Genomic DNA, 26465 nt, shown 5'->3' with positions numbered 1-26465 from the left:
ATCAGACTTGTCTTGACACCCCCTGAACCCCCCAAACAGCCATTCACTGGGAAGATCAGTGCACTGCTGTTTCTACTCCTCCGGCTCCTTATGCTGGGATACAGGGAAAGCTATGACTTATAAAATAGGGAAAAAAGGTATCTATAATGTTTATTATAACTATACACAAATGTTTAGCCTTTTATTTCTATTTACTGGGCAGTAGCTGAATGGTTAGCACTTCCAGTTGGCAGAGTTAACGTGGTTGGTTCAAATCCCAACCACGGCAGCACCTGCCTGGAGTTTGCATGTTCTCATTGTGCCTGCGTGGGTTTCCTCCAGGTACTCTGGTTTCCTCCCACATTCCAAAGACATGCTGGTAGGTTAATTGAATCCTGTCTAAATTGGCCCTAATATATGAATGTGAGTTAGGGACCTTAGACTGTACACCCCTTGAGGGTTAGGGACTGATGTGACTGTACAATATATATGTAAAACGCTGCATAAAATGATGGTGCTATATAGGCACCTGTAGTATAAAATAAATACATTTACTGAATGGGTTGTTTTACAAGGTGAGGGTTTCCAATTGCTTTAACATTCCAAGCACTTTGGCCTTGTTAGCAGGCTGTAATGCATAACAACCAATCACAATTTCACTTTTCATAGTTTAGCGGCTTAGATTTAGCGGCTTAGACCAGTGAATGGCGGTTACTGATTAGTTGCTTTGATTCACTGACTCTTTGTGAGTTGGTCGGTAGTTCACTTCATTTATCGAATGGCATCTGTTGCAGTAAAAAACCTGTCTCAGAAGCCTCTGATGGAAGCAGCAGTTTTGACCTGCTTTGGTTCTAGATCAGTGACATTGCCTGCATTGAACCTGATTGTGTTTTACAGATCTCGGCTTCACATCCTTGGAACCAGTGTTTAATGCCGCGTGTGTGTCTGCGGACTTCCTGCGTATGATGTTTGCTGAGATCTGTAAAACCGGAAACATGACAGGTGACAAGACAGGGTAGGGTCTGCCCAGGCCTGCTAAGGGTTAATGAAGGACACTGTGGAGGTCTGCACTCTGCAGCAGGGGAAGGATCCTTGGGAGATGCTCTGCATGTGTCTGAATGGGGTAAGTTTACTAGAGCAGGAAATGTTCTTGGCCAGGCCAGAGGCAGCAGGGGAGTGACGATCTGCAGGAAATTGCAGTAAAAGTTGTTGAAGTGACTCTGTAAAGCTAGTGGAGCTCAGCGGGGGTTTTATGATAATGGGTTAATGAAGCAACACTGCGGGGTGAGGGTCAGGAAGTCTGCTATTGCGGAAGTCAAGACTCTATATGTACACTCTATATGTTCAAACAACGAAGTCGGCCTGTACCCAAGTATATCCATGTTACACCAAACCAAAAGTGCACAACTTTTTCTTTTTTTTTAAATGATGGGGTCTTGACTATGAATGTGTCTTTGTTTAGGAGACACTGGCTCTCAGTTATCAATAGCAACCAAAAGAAAAAATGGCATATGGCAAAAAGTTAGTACAGGAAAAAGTCATTTCAACCCACACGTCTGCACTAGACCTCAACTAGATATAGTAAGAGATCGACCACTCTTCCTAACGTGAGTGCTACTCCATTTTCAAGCATAACTAAGAACAAAAATGCCATATATAACATATTTCCCTTTTACTTGTGGGAAATGTGAGTAAAAAGTCCGCAACTCTTTTTAAAAACACAGCCACATGGAACCGCATGATGTTGTAGCTCTGTGTGGTCAGTGCATTGCGTTTTCTGATGCATGTGAGTGTCATTGAAGAGGAGCTCCACCCAGAAGGGGAAGTTCCACTTTAAGGCCTTGTCCCCCGCTCCCCGTTAAGGATTGGAACCTTTGGAGAGGGGGTACCTGATTTTCCCGATTGGAACCTTTGGGGATGGGGTACCTGATTTTCCCAATTGGAACCTTTGGGGAGGGGGTACCCGACTGGAACCTTTGGGGAGGGGGTACCTGATTTTGACAGGTACCCCCACCCACTTCCGCTGCGATCACCTAAGCGATCAGAAGTGGACGTTGTCCCCCCTCCTCCCTCCATGTAGTCTTCTGAGACATGTGACAGGTCCCAGAAGACTATGTTACCACTCACAAGGGCGCAGCACTATTCGCACATGCTCAGTGGACACCCGGTTGTGAAGCCACAAGCATCCTTAATGATGTGCATTGGGTGCCTTTAACCTCCTTGGCGGTATGATTCTTTCCGATTTTTTGTGCTGAAAGCGGTACCATTTTTTTGCATGGAAATATGTAGTTTTTTATTGTAGGCTGTAATTTTTAGGAATAACTCAGTGAAATCTGTCCGAACAAGAGTCTATTAAACATCCCGGGTATGATAAAATTTGAAACACGAAATCATAAATTATAATTTAATAAATAATCATAAAAAATAATAATATAATAATAAATTTAATTCAATAATATAATCAAACCAAAAACACAGAAATTTTAAATACAGAGGCAAATTCGCACATCGCTGAGCAAAGTCGCAAAATCGTTTTCAGTGTCTGATGACGAATTTCCCCACGAATCATTATCACTCAATTCTGCAAGTGGTTCTGATTTACTATCGCTGTTCTCTAGCTGGACTAAAACCGCTTTTGACATAAAGGGACGATTTTTGGATGCCATGGACTTTTCTAAGTTTCCAGGCAGAAAGAACATTCAAAATGTAGGCAGGGCACAGGACAAAGCAGTAGGGACAAAATGTATGTGAAATGGGTTGAAACAGCAATGACAGCAAAAATGACATTTTTAAAAAATTTCAAATTTCCCGCCGGTTCCGGCGCCCGTACGTCCCGACGTCACAGGGACCGGAACACAGGAGCCGGATGCCAGCATCAGCCGGAGGAGATGGCCGGGGACGCTGCAGGGGACACATCGCGGGAGCAAAGGACAAGGTAAGTGCTGCAGGGACCCCCTGAGCAGCTCCGCATGGTAAGCCCAAGTGTAGCTCGGGGTTACCGCTCTTGGTATAGAAATTTTACCCCGAGCTACACTCGGGATTACCGCTAAGAAGGTTAAAGAGGAGCTCCACCCAAAAGGGGAAGTTCCACTTTAAGGCCTTTTCCCCCCCGCTCCCCGTTAAGGATTGGAACCTTGGGAGAGTGGGCACCTGATTTTCCCGCTTGGAACCTTTTGGGGAGGGGGTACTCGATTTTCCCGATTGGAACCTTTGGGGAGGGGGTACCCGATTTTGACAGGTACCCCCCTCCCACTTCCGCTGCGGTCACCTAAGTGATCAGAAGCTGATGTTGTCCCCCCCTCCTCCCTCCATGTAGTCTTCTGAGACATGTGACAGGTCCCAGGAGACTACGGGACCACTTACAAGGGTGCAGCGCTAATTGCACATGCTCAGTGGACACCTGACTGTGAAGCTGCCAGCTGTCACAGCCGGGTGTCCACACTGAAGATGCCGGCACCGGAGAGAGAGCACGGCCGGAGAAATCGGCTGTGGTGAGGACACCACTGGATTGAGAGACAGGTTAGTGTCTGTTTTTTAAAAGTCAGCAGCTACTGATTTTGTGGCTGCTGACCTTTAAATTTTGACTGGCCCTTCCACTTTAAGAATTAATGGCATCCCCGTATGTCTGCTAAAGAGCAACGCATTTTGTCCACAGGTCGGAAAACGTGTGCGATTTACACACATTCCCGGACCCATTACAGTGTGAACCTAGCCTTACAAGTCCTCAAAGTGGTTCTGTAGGCTGACTTTTTTTTACCTTCTGAGTGCAGCCCCCCCTCCCCTCCAGCCCCTCGTTATACTTACTTAAGCTCAATCTCGATCTAACACTGCCCACGGGAGCAGCGGCTCTCTCAACTTTCTCCCTCCTCTTTGCCTCAGAGACAGCTGTGGGAGTCATTGGCTCCCACTGCTGTCAATCACAGCCAGTGAGGAGGCGGGGCAGGCAAGCCGCACTGTGTGTGTCTACGGACACACAGAGAAGGCTTGGGAGCCAGCCCGCATGAGTGTCTCCATAGCAAGCGGCTTGCTATGGTGGGCACTTGACAGAGTAGAGAGCCAGAAGCGACAGTGGGGGACCCAAGAAGAGGAGGATCAGGGCTGCTCTGTGCAAAACCATTCCATACAACAGGTAAGTATAACATATTTGCTTTTTTTTTTTTTTTTAAACTGTAGCTTAAGTACTCATGCACACGGGACGTTTTGATAACGCTGGTAATGTTAGCTGTGTAAAGATATATTAACAACTTGAGTTTTTCAGCTTTTTTTTAGTGCATTACGTTTAGCTGCATTTTTCCGTGTTTACATTTTTTTGGTTTTTTTAGGTTTTTTTTAAGAAAAAAAGTCCAAAAACGCAGGTTTGTGGTATTTTACCGCGTTTTACCACGTTTTGCAGCGTTTTTCAGTGTTAGAACATTTTTACAGCTGAAAAACTCCTCTAGAAACCCACTACTTTTGGGTTTTATTTCCAACCAAAAAATGTCCCCGCCAAGCCAAAAAACGTTGATTCCAGTCTATGTGTGCATGGACACATAGGATAACATGCTGTGGGGTTTACTGGCTGTAGAAAAAAAACATCAAACACCAAAAACAGCCGCTGTAAAAATGTCCCGTGTGCATGAGGACTTACAATTACGTTGAACTACAAGGATTGACCCTAGGTTTACATCTGTGAAAATCCGTGCAGCCGCACCACCCGCATAGAGAATTGCGGACCCGCTGGCGGGTGTCATTAGTTCTAATGACATGCCGCCCGCACTGGGAAACGCAACCGTACTGGGAACCGAAGTTCCCGTGTGGGCTACAATTTCCAAAGTAGTGCAGGGACTTCTTTCCCTACGTGTCATGGGCACGGGAGTCCATTCAAATGAATAGGCTCTCATGCCCGAGCAAAACACGGCCCACACAGCCGCATAGGTGTGAACTGGGGGTGAATGTTGGCTGAATCAGCTGAAATGAATTCTTTGGATGGCCCTGTCAGCACCACCTGACTCGACAAGAGCCAGATTTTAGTCTTCGGTCACACTGAATCCAACTTTGAAATTGTGTGACTTCCCTTGAAGTCTCATGATTACAAAGTTGGATGTCTGTGTGACTTAAGGTGCGACTTCATGCACAGTTGTCTATGCAAGTCGCATGTGAACTTGCAAAAAGTAGTGCTGCGATTTGACTGATTCCATTGCAGACAATAGGGTGCAACTTGTCGTGCCATTTGAAACGATCAAATCGCATGACAAGTCGCACCATTGTGACTGGGGACTTAACCTCCTTAGCGGTATTCCCGAGTGTAGCTCAGGGTAAAATTTGAGTACCAAGAGCGGTAACCCCGAGCTACACTCGGGCTTACCATGCGGCGTTGCTCAGGGAGTCCCTGCAGAGCTTACCTTGTCCTTCGCTCCCGCAATGTCCCCCCTGCAGCGTCCCCGGCCATCTCCTCCGGCCGATGCCGGCATCCGGCTTCCGTGTTCTGGTCCCTGTGACGTCGGGACGTACGGGCGCCGGAACAATTTGAAATTTTAAAAAAATGTCATTTTTTAAAAAATGATTATTACATAGTAAAACATTGCTGTTTCAATGCATTTCACATACATTTTGTCCCGAGTGCTTTGTCCTGTGCCCTGCCTGCATTTTGTCTGTTCTTTCTGCCTGGAAACGTAGAAAAGTCCATGGCGTCCAAAAAGCGTCTCTTTACATCAAAAGCGGTTTTAGACCAGCTAGAGAACAGCGATAGTAAATCAGAACCACTTGCAGAATTGAGTGATAATGATTCGTGGAGAAATTCATCATCAGACACTGAAAACGATTTTGCGACTTTGCTCAGCGATGTGCGAATTTGCCTCTGTATTTCAAATTTCAGTGTTTTTGGTTTGATTATATTATTGAATTAAATTTATTATTATTATATTATTATTTTTTATGATTAGTTATTAAATTATAATTTATGATTTCGTGTTTCAAATTTTATCATATCCGGGATGTTTACTAGACTCTTGTTCGGACAGATTTCAGTGAGTTATTCCTAAAAATTACAGCCTACAATAAAAAACTACATATTTCCATGCAAAAAAATGTACCGCTTTCAGCACAAAAAAATCGGAAATAATCATACCGCTAGGGAAGTTAATCAACTCTTGTCAAAAGAGCTTGAAGGATAGTGCTTGGCTGAGAAGTGGTTACAGCAAATCAGATGCAGTCACTGTCTGGGCATTCCGACAGCTTCAGCCAGCATTGTTGTCTAGCATGGAATTGTTGTATAGCATTGAGGAGATGACTTATTCAGCCTGTGGGGTGAATGAAGAAAACATGTATGGCCAGTATTAGATGCCATGGCTGCATTCGTTTTCTTTTGTTCAAGTTTGTTTTCCTTTATTTTTATCTGGTGATCCTGCTGATAGTATACGTCCTCTCCTAGGGTGACAAAGCTTACTCACCATACTTTATCTATAGAGGAGCAGCCTTGTCACGCTAGGAGAGGACTACAACCCCCCACTCCACTTCTCCATAACATAAAACAACTGCTGCAAAAGTTACTGCAGAGCTTAATCTCAGTCTTCGTAGGACTGAGATTTAGCTCTGCAGTCACTTTTGCAGCAGTGTCCTTATGTCCTTTTGTCTCTTTCGGTCAGTTGTCCATGTCGACCGTGTTTATGCTTCTCATACGACGTTTGGAAACTGTATTTACCATCATAACCTTTGATACTGTACCTCGCGACACAGCAAATAAACTGGCAACTTCAGTCACAGAGGCATCACTAAGCAGCACCAACAATTTGCCCCCTTTGAAGCTTAGTAAGCTCTGACATGATTCTGTATTACTAGCAATGCAAGCAGTCAATGACGAAAGTGAGGCTTCCTACCTGTTAGCTAGGTGTCTCATCACACAGGAGAAGCAAAAGAATGTTACTTCACTTCCACTTTCATTGGAAAACATGTCATTACTTTCACACCTGCAAATCATGTAGTGTTTCCATATTCTTGTTTAAACCCTGTACAATCAATGTATGAAACATACAGTACAAACACAATGAAATGATTAGGCTGTAGATGGCAATAAGGCCATGCTCCCCAGCGATGCTGCCTGTAGGGGATGTAAGTTCAGCTTCAACGCCTCCTGATTCGTCCAGAGGTGTCCGTTTTGCCGCACCGCGACGTGATGCGACGCTACCGCTCCCATTAGAACAGCACCATGTGCTGCAATGTGCAGAATTGCCAGAGGCATTTGGGAAGCGGTAAAAACTCTTCCCAAACGCCTCTCTGCCACCTGCACAAAACGCTAGTGTGAACGTAGCCTTAAAGAGACAAAAAAGGGTAATGGTTGCACTCACAAGAATTCAATCATAGTCATACTTTCCATAATTGCCAAGGGAAACAACCGCAAGCTTGACAAAGGATAGAACCCGAAACGCGTTGCCTACCTAACACACCCAGAAATAGAAGCTGAGCTTCAGTCCATGGCTGAGAGGATGTCTCTGTTCAACTTCTTCAAGCAGGTCCTCAGTATATAGATCTGTATTGAGGGGGGACTGTGTCTGGATAGCAGCCTGACCACTGGCCATGGCAGGTTCAGGAACACGTTTCCGAGGCTATTTACAGGAGCACTCTGCTTCCATTAGTATCATTGCTTTTATTATATTAAAGTCGTTTTATGTTTAATGCACCATTTGCGGCCCTTGATGTCCTTGTACCTGAGCAGTTTGAAGTGTTTCCAATTGCTGATGGTTATCTCCCTTTGCAGCCATGTTAATGTTTGGCTATGATTGCCACCATTACCCTACTCTTGTCTCTTTAAAGTTGCCATACTCAGTGTACTAGGGGTGCGCCTCTTGTCCTTTTCTTTTGTCATTTCAGGCAATGGCTGTGAGCTTCTATGAGGTGTCTGTTGAGGAAAGCAAAAAAGAGCACCATTGAGTCTCACAAGATAACATACCAGCAGGGGCGGACTGACAACTCATGGGGCCCCCGGGCAATAGGGGATCATGGGGCCCCTGTGTCCTCGCCCACACTCAAACCACACCCAAAAAAAGCCTATGAAAGGTACCAGGGGCATCTCATGGGGCCCCCTACTGACCCGGGGCCCTCGGGCAGTGCCTGAGTTCCCAAATGGTCAGTCCGCCCCTGCATACCAGTTCATCAGAAATTAAACTTTTCAATAGCAGATAGAAACAATACTAATTCCAGACCCATACAATATTTATGTAGTCACACATCCAGCGTATCCAGTGTTGTCCTGCTATACGCTTCTGCATACCGGGACCTGTGCTACCAACGTCTTTTCTTACATCTTCAGGGGGCTGCTGTCTTATGGGTTCCTGTAGCCAGCCCCCTGACCGCGCACATGCGTTGCTGCGTGCCATCAAAGGGCCAGCTACAAGAACCAGTGCATGGTAGCCAATCAGCTTTTAAGTTCAGCTTGTTCTTAGTGCCCTTCTGCCCACAATGTACTGTGACTGGGAGGCGGCTGTAGGCAAAGCAAGGTACGCGTACGTCGCTGACTACTTCTGACTTTCGGACACACATATCCCCCAGCCAGCACCTGCTGTGATTATACAGTGGGAGCCTGTCAGCAAGTCCTGGCCAATGAATCACAGCTGGGACCTGCTAATCACAGTACAGAGCCCTGTGTTGGTAAACAGCACAGAGCTCTGTACAGAGGGTGTGATCTGTCATTTTCTCATCCCTGCAAAGCAGAACCGAGAAACAGAGATCTAGTAGTAAAATCTACACTTTACACACATTATGCATTGTTAGGCACATATTTAACCCCTTGATTGCCCTAGATGTTAACCCCCTCCCAGCCAGTGTCATTAGTACAGTGCAAGTGTATAGTATTATCACCAATCACTGTATTAATGTCACTGGTGATGTTAGTGGCAGTTAATCAGCTCCCCCAGTGTCAGTTAGTGTCAGATTGCCCACCGCATTATCGTAAGTCAGTAATCGTTAGTAGTATGCAAAACATTTTTAAATAAAAATGTCAGTATATATATTATAGTTTGGAGGTGCTATAAATTTCATGCAAACCAATCAATATACTCTTATTTATCAAAAACATGTAGCAGAATACATTTTGGTCAAAATTTATGAAGAAATTTGATTTTTTTTACATTTTTTTTTATTGGATATGTTATGATATGTAAGTAAAAAATATTGTTTGTTTGTTTTTTTTAATTTTCGGTCTTTTTTTCATTTAAATCACAAAAAATAAAAATCCCAGTGGTGATCAAATGCCACCAAAAGAAAGCTCTATTTGTGTGAAAAAAAAAATTAATTCGGGTACAGTGTTACATGACTGCACAATTACCAGTTAAAGTAGCACAGTGTCGAATAGCAAAAATATCCAGGTCATGAAGGGGGTAAAATGTTCCAAAGCTCACGTGGTTAAGCTATGACAAAAAAAACAAACAAACTGGAAGCTGATTGGTTTCTATGCAGAGCTGCAGCAGATTTTGCACTCCAGTTTTAGTAAATCAACCCCATAGAATGTATTAGAGTTGTATTATGACCCTATCAGGGGCGGACAGACCATTCAAGCACTCGGGCACTGCCCGGGGTCAGTAGGGGGCCCCATGAATGCCCCTGGTACATTTTATAGGCTTTTTTGGATGTGCTTTGAGTTTGGACGAGGACACAGGGGCCCCATGATCCCCTATTGCCCGGGGGGCCCCATGAGTTGTCAGTCCGCCCCTGGACCATATACAGCATGACGTTCATGCTTCAGATGTAGCCAGATTCACACCCGTACAGCCGAGCAGGCTGCGATATGCGGGGGCATGAGAGCCCATTCATTTGAACAGGCTGCAGTGCCCCAGGACACGCAAGAAAGAAGTCCCTGAATTATTTTTGAAATTGCAGGCTGCATGGGAACCGAGGTTCCCAGTACAGTCGCAAATTCCAGTACGGGCAGCGTGCCATTAGGATTAATGGCATCTTCCCGCCGGTTCCCGCATTTTTCTTTGTGGGTGGTTGCAGCTGCCGGTATTTATGCGGGTCCCGCAGCGGCACCACCCACACAGATGTGAACCTAGCTGTAGTGTTTTGTGTCTACACTGGAATTTAAAGAATTTGATATTATTTATAGATGTATACACATTAAAAAAAAAATCTATATTGAGAGGAAAATGGTGGCTGCCATTGCTGACCTTCCCCTAAACAGTTGTCTGGCCATCAATGATTTTAATACAAGTAAATTCAGATGAAAATCAGAGCTACGAACTTGCAAACTTGTTCCAGGTCAATGGCTCATAAACTATTGAAGTTATTTAATAAGCATGACAGCCAGGGAACTAGCATTTTTAGAAGGATAGGTCAACAGTGGTAGTCTACATATTTCTGACATACAGTTTTCCTTTGATCTTTTCAGAACTAAAGATTTTTTTAATCTTTTTTTATGAGGGATCATCATTACTAATACCACTTTACTGCTGTCTACTTTAATTTAATGACTTCCCATTTTCCTTCAAACACCACCATATGTTCCATTTCTTATTCAGCAGCCAGCCACATAGTCTCCCTTCCTCGGTGTAACTATGAGACCCTTCTTTTCTATCACACATGGACCATGTCCCTGATCACTTCCATATCATCCAGTCATTCGAAAAATATTTGCTATGGTAAGGATCCCATATTCCTGCCCTCTCCAGACGCCTTATTCTGCAGAACAGGAAATCTTATTGTGTGAAACGTTTGGGACAAATCAGGAAGCCATGTATTGCTGATAAAATCGGGAGACAAATACCGTCTACCCAATGGACCAGAAAGAACTAAATGCAATTTAAAATTCTACCGCCATTTCTTTCATCATTAAGTACACTGGGGAAATGGAAACTGGAGTTAGTTGTAAAACAAAACACAAGCGCACCATAAAGCATAGATCAACCTATTCATTTTAAAAAACACAATACTTTTTTTTATTTGCACTAACATACAATACTGCCTGGAGCTTGAAGAAGAGGACATTCCCCAAAAGCTTGTCCTCAAAATTGTATGTTAGTGCAAATAAAAAAAGTATCACGTCAGTACTCAATTGTCTCTGTCGCAAGTGCACTAATACGGCTACAATCAACTCAAGCAAAAAACACAATAGAATTCAAGTATTGCACTTACAAAAGATTCCTGTGTGCAGACTCAAAAATCAACATGTTGATGTCCATGACATGCGACAACTGAACAAATTCTCAGGACCAACCTTGTTTTAGTCAGCCTGGAAAAGAAATCCCCTGTCCCAATGGAAAAGGGAGCATAAACCAGCCAGCTTGTCTCCCCAACAAGTGCCACTGACGCATTTTGCTTCCACCTCCCTACCCGTTACTGAGTTTCTACACTCAAGGGGTCTTTGATAAGGGCAGTATGCTCTTTTTTTTTTGTTTGAGGGCCCATTCAGGAACTGCATGTGAATTGCACATCAACACGCAGTGCGTACCGTGCAATCCAGTGGGGGCAAATGCGTTTGCAACCTGTGTTTTTGGGTGTTATTAACGTTTTACTGACACCCACTATAGATCACAGGGGCAGGGCATTTTAAATGCGGTGCAAGAAACAAGCACGGAACGCAGGTTCCCTTATGGCCAGGGGCGGACTGACCATTTGGAAACTCGGGCACTGCTCGAAGGCCCGGGGTCAGTAGGGGGCCCCATGAGATGCCCCTGGTACCTTTTTCAAAGGCTTTTTTGAGTTTGTGCGAGGACACAGGGGCCCCATGATCCCCTATTGCCCGGGGGCCCCATGAGTTGTCAGTCCGTCCCTGCTTATGGCATTCTAGTGTGAACTGGCTCTGTATAGTAAATCATTTGATCTGTGTATATGGTGCATCAGTGTTTTGTTTTACTGTTTACATTTTTTAGTATTACTGAATACTTTCTCAGATTGCAAGTAATATTGTCATGATCTACAATGTTGCATTGGACCATACAGTGGCTGGTGGCAAGTTGGCAAATTTGAAGGTGAGCCCATCTGTTGGGTTTTTTGAGTCTGTAGTAGTTTAAACGTTAAATGTATGACAGTATGCCACTACACCTACTGATACTGTACCTGAGACATCAGATAATATAAAAACCAGGAACATAGAACATATAGATGTGTTGGCTCTGGGAACATGATCTATAAATGTAGGAGGCAGACCAATCAGTCATCCACCCTTCCTCCTCTGTTAGGATGGGGCAAAGCGATAATGATGCATACACTTCCACACTCTACTGTTCTCCATACATTTGTGAAATGATAGGTAGAAGAGAGGTGGTAGACATGAATCTCCAACTGATACAAATAGAAGTCCTTAGCTCAGCCCAATGGTTTAGGTTCAGCAGCTCTTTACAAAGCAGGGGCTCCTCCTAAGGGGCAGAGGTCCCCAGAATTTAATGATCTATGTATAACTGAGCCAGAAGGAGTGCCAAATAAATGTTGTTATTATTATTATTATTATACAGGTTTTATATAGCGCCAACAGTTTGCTCAGCGCTGTACATTATAAAGGGAGACAGTACATGAGACAGTACAGTAACAATACAATACAATACATGAGGGGTTCGAGGGCCCTGCTCCTTGGAGCTTACAATCTAGGAGGGAGGGTATAGTGGTACAGGAGGATAGCTGTGGGGGATGGAGTGGTGGGAAGAGTGGAGGAGTTCAGTAATTAGCTGAGGGCGGGGTAGGCTTTCCTGAAGAGATAGGTTTTCAGAGTGCGCCTAAAGGTGAGGAGAGTAGGTGACAGTGTGATGGATTGGGGTAGGGAGTTCCAGAGAATGGGGGAAGTCCTGGAGACGGGCATGGGAGGAGGAGACCAGGGAACTAGAGAGTAGGAGGTCTTGTGAGGAGCGGAGAGTACGTTTTGGGTGGTATTTGGATACCAGATCGGTGATGTATTTTGAGGCAGTATTATGAACAGCTTTATAAGTCAATGCTAGTATTTAGAATTTTATCCTTTGGGCAATCGGAAGCCAGTGGGAAGGGATTGGCAGAGAGGGGTGGCGGATACGGAGCTGTTAGTAAGGTGGATGAGTCTGGCCGCAGCATTCAAGATAGACTGAAGCGGGGATAGCCTGCGGTGGGGTAAGCCGATGAGGAGGGAGTTACAGTAGTCGAGGCATGATATAATGAGGGAGTGAATGAGTTGCTTAGTGGTTTCCGGGGTTAGGAACGCACATATTTTGCGGAGATGTTGCGGAGGTGAAGTCTGCATGAGTTTGTTTCTTAGCATCCAAAAGTATTGGGCTCCATTCTCACCTGTGCAACTTTGGACACTAAACTTGCATGACAAGTCGTACCCCATGTTTTTCAATGACAGTCGTTCAAATATATATGACTTAAAGTTGCAGCGACTTCAGAGTATTCCTCGCACTACTTTTGTAAAATTTTCATGCAACCTGAGTGCCATAGCCTGCAATGTAAACCCTCCAAAGTCATATGAAAGTTGCATCTGAATGTTATACATGCAACATTTGTGCACGTTTGTCCATTATCATTAATGAAAGCCAAAGTCGTATCCAATCTGCACCCATCAAAGTTGTGCGAAAGTTGCATTCCAAAGTCGTACGACTTTGGAGTCATACAAGTGCGAATGGAGCCTTTGATTCCATAAAGAAAACAAAAGGTGTTTTGGGGGGACCAAACAATCCCCCTTTATCAGATGTTTAGTGCCTAAAGCAGTGTCTAATGGACTGAGCTTAACCTCTTGCCGTCCGCCTGCTGTTTATAAACGGCAGGGCGGTGGCAGTCCAGGGTCGGGTTGCCGTTCATAAACGGCACCCGCCTTTTCTAGCTGTGCGCGCTCCCTGGGAGCGCGCACCACCGCGATCCGGTTCCCGCTGTGTCCTCCGGACACAGTGAAACACCGATCGTCGGACGGGACCTCTGTACGAGGTCCCGATCATGTGATCACTGATTGGCGAATCAGTGATCACATGCAAAGTAGTAAGCAAGATGTCACTTGTGACATCATTGCTTACTATGTGTGAAATCTGTGAATGATCACAGAGGTCACATGGTACAAGGCTATTCACAACAGCCTTGTACCATGTGACAAGCTGTGACCACTCACAGCTCACTCAGTAATTCTCAATGACTGCAAGAATGCAGACAGAGAGAAAGAGAAATGATTGCTTTTACATCCTATATGGGTGTAAAAGCAATCAGTGTAAAAAAAAAAAAAAAAAAAATCTTCATCACCCCCCACAAGTAGTACAGTGTCACCATGGTGACACTGTACTGCTAGGGTGAGAGTATGTAAAAAAAAAATTAAAATAATAATATAAAAAAAATTAAAAAAAATGTTTAAAAATTATAATTTTTGGTTATAAACTAATTTGGATTTTTTTTTTTTTACTAAAAAAACGGAATAAATTTTGGCCAAGATTTATGATGAAATGTTATTTATTTGCAAAATTTTATAAAAAAAAACACTTTTTTTCAAAATTTTTGGACTTTTTCATTTACATAGTAAAAAAAATAAAAATCCCAGCGGTGAATAAATACCACCAAAATAAAGCTTTATCTGTCTCAAAAAAATGGTAAAAAATTCATATGGGTACAGTATTGCATGACCGCGCAATTGTCATTCAAAGTGTGATAGCGCTGAAAGCTAAAAATTGCCCTGGACAGGAAGGGGTAAAAGTGTCCAGACAGGAAGTGGTTAAAGATTCTAGACTCATCAATCAAATCTAGGACATTGTCTGTGTTAGCGGCAGAGCAGCTAGAGCCATATTTCCATATATATCTAGCTACAAGGATAAGTGCCCCTGTCTTAGGCCCACATTATATCCAGGATCTAATGGTAGTTTGTGTCCACTTACTGTCTGTGTCCTACGCCCAGGAAAATTACTGAGGCCAATGTTTAAATACTTACCTTCATGTGTCTGCCCATGTAATCTGGGTGCTTGTGTTGGGATCACAGTATCAAAATTCTGTACAATGAAAGCTCCTTCTCTGAGAGTTTAAAGGATATGTTCACTTTAAAAAAACAAAAAAGTAATAAATGCCCATTTTTGTGCAGGTGAAAAAAAGTACATTTACTATTTTTTTGTTTTTGGAGGATGGAAAGCATTGCACCATCATGGGTGCCATGCAGGACTCCAGCATACTGTCAGTGTAATCTGTGTGCTTGTACCTCGTATAGTCAGACAATTTTACACTGACAGGAAGACTCAATGAACAACCACAGTGCTCAACAGCGCTGTGGTAGTTGATTGAAAAATACAAGTCGACACCTGCAAAGGATGTTGGTACTTGTAGTTCATTCATTCACAGAACTCTGTTAATGAACAACGTGGCTGTGTGGACGGAGCCCTGCACGGCCACGCTGTTTTAAAAAAAGTGACAGCTAGTAACGGGAATTCCTCCACGTACTGCTGTTGCAGGGAGAGAGAGCAGTGGGCAATGGCTGCAGCAGTGGGGATATGTTACATGTTCCACCCTAAAAATAGGTGGAACATGTAACATGTTCCCAGAGGTGAACTTATCCTTTCGGCTGGGTATACATTTACAGTTTTTTTTGTTCAACCATTGGATTGAACAAAAAAAAAAACTGACAGATCCCCACATCAACACAAGAGATGTGGATGCAGGGATTTTTCCTGGTGTGTTTTAATATTCTAACTGCGGTGCCTCCCTCCATCAGAATACACAGATCAGCACTGCAGTCATTGGCTGTGAGCGCTTATGGAAAGCTGCTTTTCCAGCAAAATTTTTTGACAGAAGTTAGAGCAGGTTATTAGCGGTATACATGCAGGAAGGTGCAGCCTGGTGCATTGGAAGTAAACACAGAGTCCAGTTGTAGAGAATAGCACTTGTATTCATGCAGAATCCAGTAATTCACAACAATCCGGCGGGAAGGCACCCAACCGGGAACACTCACAGCGTGAAAAAGCATCTGTCTTGAGGGGAGCAATGTGGCGTGGCCGGTCTGTACCAAAATGGGGACATTTTCAGGAAGGATGGTGTGTCCCTGTCCTTTCTCTACACATCTGGAACCTCTCTCTGCCACTAATCACTGTCTCCGTCAGACAGGTGACCTGTTCCTACACTACCCAAAAGCAAAATGCGCACCAAGCCCGGGAGCCAGGGCATTAAGTAGGCTCTGCCTGACCCAAGATGGCCACCAGAGTCACATGGGGCAGCAACATCCAACCGGATAGCTTCCCCAGTGACCCAGGAAACCATAGAGGAGCCATGTTCCTCTTGACTGCCTCTCCCCCTTCAATGCTGCTGTGGTGGAGCACTACCTGCAGTGGAGAAAGTAGACTGCACCTGCCTACACTCACATGCTGAAAGTTGGCCGAATTTCAGTACGTGTGTACTAATCTTTATAGCATGGTGATGAGAACCAGGAAACCTCAGGCTAAGATTTATGGCTGTTGAGAAAAGGATATAACGATGTCAAATTAAGGCTAATTTTTCATTTTTGTTTGAACTGTTTCAAAAGTCTCAATCATGGATTTTCAAAAACAGTCTAAGATCCATTACAACTGTGCATGTCTGGAAGTCCCCTTGGCTTACCTATAAAGAAAGAGAAGGCATTATGTGGCCTGCAGCCAAGGGGACGGGCAGAAGTTATTAGTAATGTTAGTTTGAATGGGGAGTTAGTAGGAACTGAGCAATTGTACCAGACCTAGAAAACATTTAGTAGGATTGGAAGGGTGGAAACAGAATCAATGGAGGATGCTGGAGACGGATTTGGATTATTGCTGAGAACCTGGCAAACATACATATTTCTCAAATGCCTTTATTCAGAAGGACCTGCAGTTGACCTCCTTTTAGGTCTGCTTTACATCTATGCGAGTGGCTGCGGGTGCAGGAATTGCAGCGATTCCTGCAGTCACAACGTGTTGCTGTTTGAAAATGCACGGGGCTGTCATTCATTTTGAATGGCACCCCCATGCATCTAAAAATGCAACACGTTTGCAGATGCAGGAACTGCAGGCTGAATGCATGGTGCAAAAGCACCATGTGACTCCCTGGCCGTTGCGTTTTTAGAATGGTGCAGGAACCTTTTTCCTGCAGGTAACTCAGGCACAGCAACCCACACAAATGTAGGCTGCAAACCTGCAAAGAATTGAAGCAGGCCTGAACCAGGCCTTAACTTACATCCAGCTGCTTTTGCATTCCCATTGACTTTATTGAAGAGAAGAAGTGAACTAAACCACAGGTACTTGGAGTGTATGTAAACCCAACAATTTAATTTGGGAAGTTATATAATTGTTGTTAGTTTGCTGTTTTATTTCTTAGCTGAGGATATTCAGTCCTTGTGTTTGTCCTGGTGACCATTATCAGCAAGTCAAAAAGTGATAGGAGACCCAAAATGCAAGCGTTACCATAAGGACAGGAGATCACGGAAAACCTTTCCATGGGGCCACCTGCAGTTAAAGTTTGGTGAATGTCAGATTGTCTGCTTTATAAATATGTCCCTAATCAGTATTTTGGTTTTGTGCTGTCCTAGGCAAGGCTAAAATCAGGCGCCCTCTCCTCCTACCCCTACCTGTTTAAGATCCACTCTTTCAGGACAGGAGGGGGCCAGTGTGATGGGGGGGCAACATGACATGATGGCGAGTGGGACAGGGAGAGGGGCGGTGGGACAGGAGGGTGGCAGCGGGGAAGGAGGTTGGCAGCAGGATGGGTGGGGGGCAGCGAGACATGGGGAGGACAGCATGAGAGGTGAAGGGCAGCAAGATGAGGGTAACAGGAGGGGGGCAGAGGAACAGGAGGGGTGCAGCAGGATGGGTGGGGCAGCAAGACATGGGGAGGACAGCATGACAGGTGAAGGGCAGCGTGATGGGGGGGCAACAGGAGGGGGGCAGCGGAACAGGAGGGATGCAGCAGGATGGGTGGGGGCAGCGAGACATGGGGAGGACAGCATAACAGGTGAAGGGCAGTGTGATGGGGGGGCAATGGGAGGGGGGGCAGTGGAACAGGAGGGGTACAGCAGAATGGGTGGGGGGCAGCGAGACATGGGGAGGACAGCGTGACAGCTGAAGGGCAGTATGATGGGGGGCAGCATGACAGGAGTGGGGAAGCATCAGTCCTCCAAACTCTTTCCTGTCCAGGCTTCTCCAGATGGTGTCAGTGGAGGAGATCTGGTGCCAGGAACGGTAGCTAAGCCTGTACCTCATCTCCACCAGGATCTCCGACAGCAGCTGCTTCTTCCTCTCCCACAGACCCTCCGCTGGCACCTCCTGGTCTCACCCACCCCGCACTGCCCAGCGCACACTGACAGCGGGCCCTGGCCCTCAAGTGCTCCCTGGATCCGCCCACCACTCCGCTATTTTCTGCAGCTGGCCCCCTGGCCCCTGCTTGTGTGCCTGCTCGGCTCGGCTGTCCCTCCCCCCCTCCATGGCAGCCCTGCCGCTCACACCCATGGTGTCCCTCCTGTGTGAGGGTGGTGCCGCCCCCCTGTAAAGTGCCGCCCAAGGCAAACGCCTTGTTTGCCTTGTGGCAGATACGCCCCTGGATGGCCCCTGGATGGCGGTGACATACTTTTAAAAGGTAGTACCTGGGCTTACAAAGGCATTTGTTGCACATACAGTGGATTGATATCCTTTGTGGCTATGGAGTTTATTTAAATGAAATATTTTGTGTAGGGAGTTTAGCTTTTTTATGAAGAGTGTGTAGGGTGTTGCCTTCTTACCAGAAATCAACCGGACTGATTGGGAGATATCAAGTAGCGAGAACAAAAGGGCAGGAAATAGGAAAATATTACTGCATTCAGTATTGATAGGTTTGTTGTAGCAGGGAATGCAGACACATCTCTTATACAATGGGGGGTCATATTCAAGCATCCTTGGAATGTCCATACAGCTGCATGAAGGCCAATCAGTTGTAGATAGTGTTTCAGATGCCACACACCTAAAATACTGATAGTCTTCTCTCAAATAGATAGTAATGGTATTCAATGTATTGTAAGAAGAGATATCCCTGCATTAAAGTGATTGTAAACTCTTACATATACTCTACTATACTATATGAAATGAGTGGCCTCAGGTAATACAGAGATGATACAAATCCTCCTACACAAGTTGTACCTGTTTATCTGAATATTCTCTACATCTGTTCTAAGTGCTGAATTTATAAAGCTTGTCTGAGGGTTCTGATAAAAGGGGGCAGAGAGCTGAAGTTACACTCTGCAGAGCTCAGTGGGAAGAGCTCTTAGAGCTGATTGGAGGGAAAAGACACCCCCCATCCAAACAGCACACAGGAATAGAGCTGAGGCTGGCAATCTGTTGAAGGTGCCTACCCTGTCACCATTTTTCTCTTGGTGTCATAAAAACTTGTCAGAAGTGATTCATGCAGATAGCAGAGGAACGAAACAGCAGACAGAAATGACACTTGGTGCTCTGAATTGAGACAAGTACACAGTACAGAGGGATATGTTTTGTTCGTATTTCATGTCTGAAGTTTACAACCACTTTAAAGTCTGTATATGCAGTAAAGCATGCTTGTTATACTCACTGTGGAACCTAAGGGGTTAATCCTCTGCATTGTGTAAAAAGGCCATTTGATCCTGACTTCTCTGCTCCTCCTCTTGTTCAAATGTCCACGTCTTATCTCCCGATAAAACAGACTGAACTGTAGCCATTCTGCACATGCTCCGTTTGGTGTCTGTTGCTAGAGAGTTTTTTTTTTTCTTGGGAGAGTGCATGTGATCAGCACAGGGCCAATCAGCAATGTCCAGACAGAGGTCAGGGGTTCTGCATTCTCCTAGAACAAGAAGAAAACTCCTCCTATAAGCTTTAACCAGTGCTCTGCTGGACTCTGTTAGAAGTCGCAAGACTGCTATATACTATATACTATATGAGAAAAGGTATTTAGCAGTTTATATTTACTAAAATAATTGCATTTCCATGTTCTGTGTACTGTGGGAGACCAGATATAGTGAATGCAGGGTCCGGGGAGATCAGATATAGTGAATGCAGGGTCCGGGGAGACCAGATATAGTGAATGCAGGGTCCGGGGAGACCGGATATAGTGAATGCGGGGTCCGGGGAGACCAGATATAGTGAATGCGGGGTCCGGGGAGACCGGATATAGTGAATGCGGGGTCCGGGGAGACCGGATATAGTGAATGCGGGGTCCGGGGAGACCGGATATAGTGAATGCAGGGTCCGGGGAGACCGGATATAGTGAATGCAGGGTCCGGGGAGACCAGATATAGTGAATGCAGATCCGGGGAGACCAGATATAGTGAATGCAGGGTCCGGGGAGACCAGATATAGTGAATGCAGGGTCCGGGGAGACCAGATATAGTGAATGCAGGGTCCTGGGTTTAGTAACACTTTAAGGTAAAAACTGTCTCACTGCTTGTTCCTTTCGCAACCTCCGTAAATACTTACCCAAGCCCTATCTTGAACCAGTACTGTGCCCATCTGCAGAAGCGCTGGTCTCTGTTCCTGATCTCACAGGACAGATTGAGAGCAGCTAAGCCATTGGTTCCTACTGCTGTCAGTCAAATCCAGTGAGGAGGGTGCAGGGGTCGGGGCAGAGCTGCACTGTGTGTCTATGGATGCACACAGTCCAGCTCGGGTGCGTGCCCACATGTGTGGCTTCCTATGGCTTGCCCGCACTTGTGGCTTGCACATGCAAGAGGGAAGAGCAGACCGCTGCGGTGGGGAAATCCAGAAAAGGAGGTAAGGGGCTGCTTTGTGCAATGCCACAGAGCAGGTAAATATAAATCTCTTGTTTGTTTTAGGGAAAAATGACTTTACAATCACTTTAAAGAAATTTGGTCCAAACAAAAACATTTCTGTGGTCAGGGCCAAGTTATTTAATTAAACCTATTAAAGTGGGCCAATCATTAACTATACACTTAACATGAGCCAATAAGGCCAGTCAGCCTTCCCAAATCACAATATTGTTTCATATTACAAGTATCTCTTTCTTGCCATAAATAAAATAAAACATGTCTGCTCTCAATCTCCTTTGTGTGACCTATGGGGCAGTTTAGATGACATTATCTCTGGATATAGGAGTAATGTGGTTGTGCAATATCATCAGAGACTGCATTGAGTTTATTATTTTCAATCAAACCATGTTGAGTAGATTTGCATTGAGATAAAAAGATCAACAAGACATAGCACTGTGCAGTGATAAGCAGGCATATGTCAACTCCACCTGACCCCATAAGCCAGTGCAGAACAGGATGAAAAATACTAAGTATGGGCATGTGACCATTTTTTCAATACAAAGTCTCAGCTTCGTGCTCCCCTCTTAGGTCTAGTACACAAGGGCCGAATATCGGGCAGTATTGACCCAATGGGCTGAACTATAGAAAATGTACAGTGTGTACGATGCTTTAATCAACCCTCATTTGTGGTCCCTGTTGGCTGGTATGCTATTCACAATAACAGTAGATAACTCCAGATTGAGTAATATTGGGAATTTATTTATTACAGGTACTTATATAGCGCCATCTATTTACACAGCACTTTACATATATATTATACATTCACATCAGTCCCTAACCCTCAAGGGGTGTACCAGGGGAAGACTGACCATTTGGAAACTTGGGCCCGGGGTCAGTAGGGGGCCCCATGAGATGCCCCTGGTACCTTTTTCATAGGCTTTTTTGAGTTTGGGCAAGGACACAGGGGCCCCATGATCCCCTATATCCCAGGGGCCCCATGAGTTGTCAGTCCGCCCCTGGGATGTACAATCTAAGGTCCCTAACTTACATTCATACATACATATACTAGGGCCAATTTAGACAGGAGCCAATTAACCTACCAGCATGTCTTTGGAGTGTGGCAGGAAACCGGAGTAACTGGAGGAAACCCACACAGGCACAGGGAGAACATGCAAACTCCAGGCAGGTGGTGCTGTGGTTGGTATTTGAACCAACAACCCTAGTACTGCCAGGTGGAAGTACTAACCATTTAGCCATTTTTAACCCCAAATACATCAAGAAGAGGTATGCGGATGTGTTGAAGGGTTCTGTCCAGCCATTGGGACCTGGCAGAGACCTGTGATATATCTGCGCATGCATTGGGTTTTCTGCGCATGTGCAGACAACCTGAGATCTGGGACCTCCATACTTGCAGCCAGGGGCGGACTGACAACTCATAGAGCCCCTGGGCAATAGGGGATCATGGGGCCCCTGTGTCCTTGCCCAAACTCAAAAAAGCCTATGAAAAAAGTACCAGGGGCATCTCATGGGGCCCCCTACTGACCCCGGGCCCTCGGGCAGTGCCCGAGTTTCCAAATGGTCAGTCCGCCCCTGTTTGCAGCATCTTCATTCATGTGTGGGGGAATCTCCACACGTGCAGATGTGCCGCATGTCTCTACCAAGTCCCGAAGCCCTATGACACAGCTGCACATACGTGGAATCCGGAGGTGCTGTTAGAGGCACTGGAAGCAAAGGTCATTTTCACTTAGGTGAGAAAGAAGGAAGTCAGAAAAACCTAAAAGATTTAATTTTTTAAAATCTATTTGTGGGAGAGGCAGGGGAAGGAGCCAGGCACAAATAACTTATTTTGTTGGGTGAAGGGCCGCCGCTTTGGGGTCAGAAAAAACACATTTCACACTGGATGACTTCGGCTTGCCTACTAAATAAGGGGTGGGCAGGAGGGCCAGTGAAGCAAAGGGGCAAGGAATGGATGCAGGGTGGTAAACCCATTCTGAAGCATGTAATTATCAATTGTCCTGTTTCAGATGTCACTTTATGATGTGACATACCTTCATAAACCCAGTCAGACCTGCTGATTTGGCATCATCCACAGGCAGCATAACTCTTCAATAAGACACAGAAGTTGAGTGTGGTGCAATTTTACTTCAGATAAGTTCAGTACAGCTTATACTTTTCCAGTCTTTTAAAGTTCATGTATATACTTTGTGTGTCAACATACAGATCCCTTCTGTGTAACACTGGTCTCTGCACACATTATCTTCAACAATGTAACATTTAGAGGGGGAGATCACAGAGCTTGTGTCCTGCTCCACCAGTCCAGCTTTCCTTTGCCACCTCACTCCCAGTGACAAATATGTTCCCACCTCATCTGTGCACTTAATTAACTCCTTCAGCCCTCTTGTACCATTTAGCTAGCTGTTAGGTTCTCCATAACGCAGGTTCCATTCCGAATGCTTTTGGAGAACTGACTGCTAAGGATGGAGTCCAAGGACCAACCCTTTCACTACCAAAGGACCATTCACCCATGCCTGGTACCACTCCTCGATGTCTGGCTGCTATTACATTCTCACCAGTTCATGATTACTCGTAGCAACTGCACACTTCTTGCCAGCTTCTCTGCTGAATTACCTTTTCATGGTGGCTTTCTATTCCTTCCTCCTCAACACCATGTGTGCTTTACAGGCCTTGTTCTTTTGATACGCCATGTACCTCCATGCACCCTTTTGAATAACTTACGACCAGGCATAAAACAGGTGACTTTTACAGAAACGTTCAGCAATACAGTCCCACAGTGCAATAATCACAGTCCTTGCACTTTCCATAACTAGATGATTCCAGGCTACCCCGTGCATACCTTCCCAAGGTGGAAGTCCAGCAGTGGTGGAGACCTAGTTAGGCAGTTCCTGTCGGAGTGGTCCAGATGTTACTGACAGTCATATCTTCTGACTTGACCTTCAAATTCTTCACATGCAGGTCTCTGGACTGCCCTGAGCAGAGCTATCCCTCTGTTCATTTACTGCACAGGGAGGAAGGCAGAGCCCAGGAAATGCCCCGGAAATGCCGGGATGACTTAACCTCTTCCCACCCGGGTAGCCTGCTAGCCTTAACTATTCCACTGCTTGTAAGCACCTGCTTACAAATTGATCTGGAGAACATGGAAGAAACAAGGAGTGTCTATCTAGGAGTGAAATAACTGGCACTAAATAGGAGAGGAGGACAGGAAGAGATGCCACATCACTCCCTAGATGTCGGTAAATTAAGCTTCTATAGGTGCCAGTTAAACTTTCCTGCTCTCAGTTTACTAGCAGTTGTCTGGCTTAAATATATGTTTAATTGATCCCGTGATATTTTGTATTTTCTGTCTCTTAAGTAACTTTGCTGTGGTGTATCACTTGACTATAGGTATGAAGTTTGACCTATTTTTAGGGTATACAATACCTAACAAAAGCAAGCTATGCAATGGTTGGGTTGTGTGGGAGTTCTATAGCAAGTGGGAGTGAGAGCTTTACAGTAGAGTCAGCACAATGGATGTTTTCAGGTTTGCAAAAAACTTAGTGTGTCTGATCAGTGGAACAATCAAACCTTTCCTCCTGAGAAAGGAGAATGTGCACTTCATCCTTTACTGACATCGGTAAGAGAAGATTGCAGTGGGTATTATTAATATTATTATTATTATTATACAAGACTTATATAGCAGCAACAATTTGTGCAGAACTTTAGGTCCCTTTCAAATGGGCGGACCAGTCGGGTCCACCTGTCATTTTTTTAGGCGGACCTGATCAGACCCTCTATTGCCCACTAGAGCGGCGGATGTCAACGGTCATGTGTCCGTTGACACCTGCCGACATCTGATCCTGTCCGCTAAAAACAAAATGGATGGGGATTCGTTCCCCATCTGTGTGGCTGATCGAATTGGATGGAAGTTGGATGGAAATGGACAGGCAGTCTATAGAGGTGAGTAGGCTGTGCATATGTTCGCTCTGCATAAGCGGAGTGGACACGGACCTGTCATCCGCCTGCTCAGCAGGGATCACCAGAAAGATTCCCCACTGAGCAGGCAGGGGCCTTCCAATATAAAGGGGGATGGTACAGTTACAATACAGATCAATACAAGAGGGCTAGGAGTTCAATTCTCATGAGAGTTTACAATCTATCAAGAATTTTGCCTGTTTTTGTCTTCCCTGGGTAGCTAATCCTACAGTTTTTGGATAGTTTGTTTTGGTTTTGTTTTTAGTTGGGTTTTGTTTTTGACTTGCATTGCAACTTAATTGCACAAAAGTGTATTTTTTATATATTTTTAGTGTCTGCTGTTATTTTTCTCCTCCAGATCTCTATTATGTATACGCAACAGTCCTGGCTGCTATAATACTTCAGTTATATAAAACAGTGTGTGTCCTTTATATTTTAGGCTGAACATAAAAGGCCGACTCTAATGGCCTAACATAGCTATTTAGGGTGGCAACTAGCAGATGGTAAAAAGTATTTCCGACATCACAGAGATGTTCTCTAATTTATCTTTCCAAGCTCCCATTAAAAAGAGAGACTGCTGTCCACTGGCCAAATCACTAGCTAAACTGCTGCTGGCCTCGACATTTCAGAGGTCAGGCAAGTATCTGTTCACTCATCATTCTCGAGAAGATATCTTACTGCCTATGGGCAGCTTCACGCAATTGTAAGTAGCCTATAGACTTTAAAAAAGAACTTCACTCCGTTTTTTTTAAAAAAAAGTCAGCAGCTACAAATATTGGGGATGTCATTCTCACCCAGGCAAAAATTGAGGAACTGGGATGAAATACCTGTTAGAAAAAGGTACCTCATCTCCCCTCTCCAATAAAATAACACATCAGCTGTGTTAGAGGAGGGGGAGGAGGAGAATGAGCAGTACTTTATAAGTTAAGGTCCGCTTTCAGGTGAACCTGTGGCCAGTATTTATATATTCTTAACAAGCAGCACACGAGCTTTAATACAAGACCTCACTAACATCTGTAGCTGCAGGCACTGTGGGACAATTCATCCTCAAAATCCTTTTCTACGAATTTAAATACATTTTACGCTTGTGTGGGTAGGGTTGTCTCATGTTTTGTATATTATTATTGTAAATGTTGTTTTTGTTTTTCTGTACAACGTCCTGTATTTGTGATTATAGCTATTTTATGCACTATCTATATTGTTTTGTCAGTTATTATTATTATTAGTAATAATAATAATAGTAATTTCTATTGCATCATTACCCTTCAATTTCTAGGAGATAACATTAATCCCTTCTCGCCGAGCGTATACAAATATGCGACCTCGCTGGACTGGGTTTTTTTTTCTGTGGGGCTGCATATTTGCGTATCTGTCTGTGCTGGGAGCGCACCGTCCCAGCACAGAGACCGGGGTCCCACTGAGAGCCCCGGGTCCTGTACTAACAGATGGGACCCAGAACTCCCGATTCAGGGTCACCTGATCACTGCGATAGCCTCTGATTGGCTATCACAGTGATCAGTCACTGTGAAGCCCGCCCCTATGTTTCTCTCTCGGTTAATGGAGAGGAAAGATACATTATATCTCTGTCTCTGCTTGCAAAGAGAAAAATAAACAACAGCGTGTACAATAAAGAAAGAAAGAAACAAAACAAAACAAAAAAAAAAATTCCTAGATCAAGGTTTGATCTAGGTCAGTGCCAGGGTTAGTGTTTGAGTAAAGTAAGAGTCAAAGGTCGAGGTCAGGGTCAAATGTCATGGTCAGTATATTTTGGACAGGATTTTTAGAAAAAATAAATAAAATTAGTATCAGTGTAAGTGTGTTTTAGGTAGGATAAAAAAGCAAAATGCACACTATTGTTTCTGGACTGTACTACAGGTACAAACAACAACTAACATGCACATACTGTACGTTTTTTTGC

The 26465-nt window shown here is 44.7% G+C and overlaps 1 protein-coding gene across 1 annotated transcript in view; it reads left to right on the top strand.

Moving 5' to 3' along the window:
* The window catches only part of LOC149448718 (serine/threonine-protein kinase N1-like), a 128194-nt gene that overhangs the window by 2436 nt on the left and 99293 nt on the right, over positions 1–26465 (top strand). The gene's annotated exons all lie outside the window — the stretch shown is intronic.

The sequence above is a fragment of the Staurois parvus genome, unplaced genomic scaffold (assembly GCF_062004578.1).
Source record: "Staurois parvus isolate SC_StPar_1 unplaced genomic scaffold, SC_StPar_1.0 ptg000662l, whole genome shotgun sequence".
NCBI classification, from domain to species: Eukaryota; Metazoa; Chordata; class Amphibia; order Anura; family Ranidae; genus Staurois; species Staurois parvus.
Note: the sequence above shows the minus strand (reverse complement) of the source record. Positions and strands in the feature narration are given on the sequence as shown.